This window comes from Primulina tabacum, chromosome 5 (assembly GCF_025594145.1).
Source record: "Primulina tabacum isolate GXHZ01 chromosome 5, ASM2559414v2, whole genome shotgun sequence".
Classification (NCBI taxonomy): Eukaryota; Viridiplantae; Streptophyta; class Magnoliopsida; order Lamiales; family Gesneriaceae; genus Primulina; species Primulina tabacum.
In genome coordinates this window covers 27,506,607-27,514,035 of record NC_134554.1, presented here as the reverse complement: position 1 = coordinate 27,514,035, position 7,429 = coordinate 27,506,607, and the positions used below count along the sequence as shown (strand labels likewise).

Sequence of the window (7,429 nt, the reverse complement as noted above, 5' to 3'; positions counted from 1 at the left end):
CATGATTTAGAACTGGAAGCAGTGGTATTTGCATTGAAAATATGGCTCCATTATCTGTATGGTGAACGATGTGAAATATACACGGACCACGAGAGTTTGAAATATTTATTCACGCAAAAAGAACTGAATATGAGACAACGACGTTGGTTGGAATTGGTTGGAATTGGAATATGAGACGACGACGTTGGTTGGAATACACGGACCAATGTTGTTGCAGATGCGTTGAGTCGAAAATCCAGTTCTATTTCAACAATGCAAGTACAAGAACAAATTTTATGGGATTTACAGAACTTAAAGATTGATGTTATTCCTAAGGGAGTTGCAATCCAGTTATCATTCCTCATGGTTCGACCAACACTAGCAGACAGGATTAAGGTCGAACAAAGTGCAGATAATGAATTACAGCAATTGAGACAGCGAGATGAGGCAAAAGGAAATCGGAACTTTGAATTGAATGGGAAAGGAATTTGGACATATCGGGGTAGATTGTGTGTACCAAAGCAAGGAACGATCAGAACTGACATTCTTATAGATGTACATGTTACACCCTACTCGATCCATCCAGGAAGCACGAAAATGTACAAAAATTTGAAACCATTATTTTGGTGGCCACACTACAAGAATAAATGCTTACGATGACATTTATAAATGTCATCATATTCAATATTTAGTAACATTTAAGTTTTAGTGACACCTCCAACAAATGCCCTCGATTCCAATGTCGTCTTAAACTTTTTGACATTTTTTAATGTCATTATAAGACGTTAATGACAACTTCATATGTGTTACTAATTATTCATATAATGAAAATTTTAAATTTCAGGAAAACTCATGTTTTAAAGACATTTATACATGCCTTGTTATTATAGTAATAATGAAAAATTTATATGTCAGTTAAAATCATTTATAATGACAACTAAAAGTGTTGTGTATGTTATTTATAGTGACAATAAAAAATGTCACTAATGATAGGTTATAAGGTTAATTTAAAATGTCTCATTATGTAATCTGTAACGACACTTACAAATGTCTTCTATATTAGTGTATAAGGACATTGAAAATTGTCATTAATAGTTGTTTATAATGACTTTTTGAAATGTTTTCATATGAGTTTTACAATGACATTTTTTATGTACATGATTTAATGTTCTATTGTGACATAAAAATGTCATATTTTATAAAATGTCATCGATTTTCAATATTTTCATGATATAATATTCAAGGATATAAACAAATTAACATAAATACAAATAAAAAATTTTAAAATAGAAATTAAATTGCTAATCAATAATTGTCATTAATTTTGCAATCATTAATGTATAAGACTGACAAATTTGTTACCTCGAAAAACATATATACCTCAACAAATGTACCAAATATATTTAGTTTAAGAACTAGCAAACAATTAAGTCTTGTAAAGCAAAACATAAGCAAACTTGTGACGCATCTTCATTCTTCAACCATCTCATCTTAATCAAAATCCAATATTCTTGTCACCTACAATAAAGATTCATATATTTGTATGAATGAAATAAAATTAAAGAAGCACAAAATAAAGAGATTAAAATTTAATTCAAACTAGTGAATATCATATCAAATGATAAACTGAAAAATTATTATTTATCCAAATGCACCTAGTAGAAATCTTCTTCATTAACTGTCAACTGCAAATATAATTGATATTGGTCTAAAAAGATACTAACATGACGGACATAACAATAAATACTAGTTAATTGAAAAGTTGAATATCATACCAAATGACAAGGCCAAGCTATCATTCCTCCAAGTGTATCCCCAACCTTTTGTAAAAGATCATGTGCCACAATTTTTGTCGAATCAAATAGACTTTTTATAGAGACAGAACATCCAATTTACGTAAAAGTGCAAAAGAGAATGTTTTGATAAAAACAATTATAACGTACAATCATCAACAACCATTATGCTAATGAGTATGTCCAGCTAGCCAGAAAACAAAAAAGTATAAAGAAACATCATTCAAATTAGTTAACTCATGACAGCAAATATACATGTAATAAATATTCTCAACCAAAATATATTATCTAAATCAATAAATGGCTAACTCGATATAATTATAAGCTCACACAAATCATAGCTTACAAAAAAACAAACTCGAACTCATTATGCCATATCAAATAATAAATAATATCAAAATAAACACAAGAAAAATCATTTACGCATCTAACGTATATTCTAAAACCAAAAAGCCAATGCTGAATCAATAAAGTACTAACTCAATATAATAATAAAGTAATAAAACTAGAAAAAAGACTTTACCATTGGAGATAATGGACTACTAGAGGATGCTGTGTGTTGTATATTGTTGTAATTTGAACCAAGGTTTTGGTTTGGTTGATTGCAAATCTTTGATTCTAACATTGCAATGTGTTGGCCTCGTGACCAACTCATCAAAACAATATCAAAACTAATGAAATAATAATATTGCCGCTGATTCATTAACCAGTAAATTAACCTGATATGTTTGAGTCGTGTGGAAGAAAAACTTAATCAATATCCATACATGAAGAATGAAGCATCCTCATAAACTTATTAACAAAATTTAACTAAAAGTTCAAACACAAAATTGTGTGCTATTTACAATGGCGAGCGAACATAAGTTAAAACTCATTCGGTGAAAACTTAGTGTGTACCAAAATCAAGTCAGATTTTACATACCTACCTCCTGGAGTGCTCGGGTCGCTTGGTGTCGGCATGCTGTCCCAATTTCTTGGCCTATTAATAAAATTACGGTAGGTGACTTAACCTTTTCCATTACATCTCCAGTCCTACAACAACCAACTACAGCATTTTCTCATGATGTAAAGAATTTACTCGCAAAATTAACTTTCATATTCATAAAGCAACGAACAAAAACTTGTAAATGAAATATGAATATTCAATTATTCCATTTTCCTTCCATTGAAATAAGTTTAAACATAGATTCACTCAATGAGAAATACTGATGGTTATTAGAATTCTAGATTACAATATCGTCTTGATCGCATCAGAAAATTACGAGGATAACTAAATGAAATCGAAGAGCGCTTTCACACGATCTTTTTATAATATCAAGCTGGATAGACAGCAAGTAGGAAGCCCCAAGCATCGGTGAGCAGAGCTCGAAACAGCAATGACATACGATTAGAACTCACTGGAGAAGAAGCTGGTCGCAACTAGAAATGGCTGAATTTAAAGGAAGAGGCAGGTATAGCTTTGAAATTGTTTCTCAAGCTCATGAACAATCTATTCCCGGCCTAAAATCATAGAATCAAACCAGAAATCGGCCGGAGAAGACTCCAAAAAGACGCGATTGAAATAGAGCAACAGTGCCCGCGCGAACAAGGGTTTTGCTCGCGATTTTGGAGATCACAAGCCTCGATTCTGACCACAATTGGAGTCATCTAGGTCTGGGCTGCAACTCACGGTGGTCGTCGAGCTGTTCCCGGCGGTTAAACGGTCGGATTTGGGAGAGGGATTAGGGTGACGGGATTTGTGATCTAGGGATTGAGTTTCCTTATTTACCGAGTGTGCGTATATATCTTTGGGCGTAAATATTAATAGCGTAAATATTTTGTACGTTGTAAGTAATAATATTCGCAGCGTAGGCGCATGCCATAAAAGTAATATCCGTAATGTGCTCATGCCTTTAAAAAAGTCATACCTGAAGGGAAGTTGCTGAGATCGCGAGAGGCTGAAAGTGAAGGAAGTGCAGCGAAGATGCTGAAGCAAAGGTTTATAAGGGTTAGGGGTGGGTTTTATGATCTATATGTGTATTTATTAGACTTTTACAGTTGTTAGACTAAATTTAAAAAATGTATTTTAATTCAGTAAATAAAATTAAAGTTTTAGTTTCTCATTCAAATTAAATTAAATCTTTAAAATGTTATTTTGTTTTATTTTTTTAAAAATTCGTGGTCTAGTGGCTATTCCAGATTTTAGGCGTTACAATTTAAAAATCGAGGTAGAATAAAAATTAACTATGGGTTCATTTTTTACAAAGTAATTAAGGGAAATTAAAAGTTAAGTATGGTTATTTTTTTACTTCACTAAATATAAATTTTAAAGTTTTTTTAATGTTTTACTTCATCAAAACTACTCTATCGAAGTAAAATGTTACAAAAAATTAGAATTTTTTTCCTTTTAATTAAATTTTTTTTTTAGTTTTTTAATGATTTTTTTACAATGTTTTTTCAAACCCGTTGGGCGCCCATTTTTCGCAGTGTGCAATAATATGCATGCTATGAAAAATAATATTGACGGTGTGCGATTAATTGGGTTGGATAAATATTGGGGAGAAAATAGATAAAATAAATGTGAGAATATTTGGGTTAGATAAATATTGGAGGAGGGAAAATAATTGTTTACCTCCATATAAAAATGACATCAATTAAAAATGTCAGGATAACTAATCTAATATGTTTTTTTATTTTACACATTATTAATTTTTTACAAGTGTCATTATTAAGTATTTGTAACAACATTTAATTAAAAGTGTCTACAAAAAGTGTCACGATAGCCATTTATTGTTGTAATGCCAGGTATGAAAAAGGACAGTGCTCAATTTGTTGCACAATGTCTAATTTGTCAACATGTCAAGACTGAACATCAAAGACCAGCAGGTGAGGACTTTTCATCATGCTATGGGAACTCGATTGGCATTCAGTACAGCGTTCCACCCTAAAACTGACGGACAATTAGAACGAGTAAATCATATATTAGAAGATATGTTGAGGGCTTGTACTATTGACTTTCCAGGAAGTTGGGACAGTAAACTATCGTTGGCCGAGTTTCCATATAATAATTGTTATCAGTCAAGCATTGGAATGACACCATATACTGCATTATATGGTAGAAAATGTCGCTCTCCAGTACATTGGGATGAAATAGGAGAAAGAAAGTTATTAGGCCCTGAATTGGTACAACAAACCACAGAATTGGTAACCAAGGTCAGAGAAAGAATGCACACTACCCAAAGCCGACATACAAGTTATGTTGATGTGCGACATCGTCAATTGGAATTTCAGGTCGGTGACCATGTATTTGTAAAAATATCACCATTGAAGGGCATTTTGCGTTTCGGTAAAAAAGGAAAATTAAGTCCAAGATATATCGGTCCATTTGAGATCTTGGACAGAATAGGAGACAGGGCCTACCGAGTTGCTTTACCACCGAACTTATCAAATGTTCATAATGTTTTTCATGTTTCCTTGATACGGAAATATTTGGCCAATCTTTCTCATGTTCTTCATTACGAACCATTGGAGTTTGCATCGAATCTCTCGTATGAAGAACGGCTAGTCCAAATCCTCGACAGGAAATCAAAAGTGTTATGAGGCAAGAAAATACCCTTAGTGAAACTATTATGGCGCAACCATGCAATCGAAGAAGCAACTTGGGAGCGAGAAGACGAAATTCAACAGAGATATCCTGAACTATATGGTACGTCAAATTTCGAAAAAATTCTTTGAAGGAGGGGAGAATTGTAATGCCCGGTTACTCGTAACTCTTTACTTAGAGCTCCAAATGACATGAAACCAGTTGCAAATTTAAGCCAAGACATAGAGCTACAACTTTTATGTCTACCACCTTTTTAGATTATGAAAGAAAGAAACGTTTTGGGAGCAATTTTTGATGAAACAGTGTGCAGAACCGAAAGTTGCTCGCCCGGGCACATAAAAATTTTAAGGTTTAGGGCCGAGAGTTCCTCGCCCGGGCGGTAAAAGACGTCTGCCCGGGTGCCGCCTCATGTATAAAAAGATAAGTATCGACTTTTCCAAGCATTCCTACCATTCTCCACTTCATTTACAGCAAGAACACGAAGCAAAACAAGAAATCTTCCTCCCAAAAGCTCCCTTCTTCATTCCTTTCCTCATTTTGAAGTTAGAATTAAGTTCTCCATCACAAGAACTTCCTAAGGGTGTAAGTTTTCTTCTCTTTTAGTTGTTCTACATGTAGAGGACAATAAAGTAATGATTTTCACCTAGTATATACATAGTAATTGGTTTATTGATGTATACGACAGTATAGAAGTGAAAAACATCGTCTCAAACTAGTATTCGTACGCTTGGACTGTAATTTGGCATGTTCTTGAAGTAATACATGAGTAATATTATGAATTTCAAATGCTTCTCATTGTTTATTGATATATGTACATTGTTAGTATGTTTATTGATGTAAACATAGCACCATATTCCATTGTTATGTATTAAATATGAAAGAAACTCATGAATATTGAAGATGAGTGTTATGACATGAACATGAACATGAACATGAAAAGAAAATGACTGATGTTTACATGATATAGAGCTTGTTGACATCATGGGTGGTTTTAAGTTCACCAAACCTATTGGCCAATATATGTTCATGGGGCGTGGGGTTGCCAAAGGTGCTCCCTGACGTCCAACACAGTAGTAGCTATATAATAAAGCAAGCACGGTAGTACAGGTCAACTAATGAGGCTCGAGTACAAAAATGAACATGAATATACGATATGATATGACATTGTTTAAAGATTCATTGTTGATCACGACTTGATATGTATGTTCCTTCTACGCATATTGATACGTATAAGTGACAACTTATTGAGTTTTATAAACTCACGTAACTCATGTATTACAGGATCAGGTAATGAAGATACATAGGATGCCGGTTTGCCAATGGATGCTTATGATGTGCCTCACCTCGACAAGAACCGGGATGTCTTATTTTATAGCTTCCGCATATTTATTGTAGTAAATGTTATGTCAGGGTTTGAAACAAGTTCCACTATATATATATGATGATACAATGTATGTTTATATATGAGAATGTGTTTATAAGTGTGTATATATGGTATTGCTTAAGTTTTGGTTTAGACAAAATGTAGGCACATCATGCCAAAATTTTATACACCATAAAGTGATGCCCCTTGTTTGAATTACTTTATAATATAGATATAACATTAAAATCATATTTTGATTATGGTAATCATGTCAAGTATAGAGTAAGGGTGTGAAAAAAAATGCTCACCTGCATCATTCACACATAGTGAATCTAAAGACTCATCGCACCTGTAACGTTAATAGCAAGTACATATACATAACATGTAGAACCCGTAAATCAGTCTACGTATAAGCCATGCATAATTCTAGATTTTTAAAATTTAATTGACTTCATTGCATGATTATTTTAAAGGCATTTCTTTGAAGTTAATTATTTTATTATTTCATGCAGTAGTTTGATTTTCAGTTATTTCAGTGAGGCCGGACTGGATTGGAGCTTTGAGATAGAATTTAAGATTCGAGAAATATTTCCAGAAGTTAATTTAGCTAGCAAGTAAGTTCATTTAAGTTAAAAAGGATGTTTTGAGGATTTAATTTAATTACTTGAGGTGATTAAGAAATAAGCTCATTTAAGTTACTTAATTAAGGGA

At 32.9% G+C, this 7,429-nt stretch overlaps 1 long non-coding RNA gene across 4 annotated transcripts; it reads right to left on the bottom strand.

Moving 5' to 3' along the window:
• Window positions 1–1,264: 1,264 nt before the first annotated feature.
• Window positions 1,265–3,749, bottom strand: LOC142544953 (uncharacterized). Of its 4 annotated transcripts, none has more exons than XR_012820156.1 (3): window positions 3,680–3,749; window positions 2,695–2,804; window positions 1,265–1,799 (listed from the first exon to the last, which is right to left on the bottom strand). It is a non-coding gene; the product is annotated as an uncharacterized LOC142544953 (long non-coding RNA). The 4 variants fall into 4 exon arrangements; XR_012820157.1 differs by lacking the exon at window positions 3,680–3,749 and adding an exon at window positions 3,158–3,576; XR_012820158.1 differs by lacking the exon at window positions 3,680–3,749 and adding an exon at window positions 3,171–3,576 and having other exon boundaries at window positions 2,695–2,817.
• Between the last annotated feature and the right edge of the window lie 3,680 nt (window positions 3,750–7,429).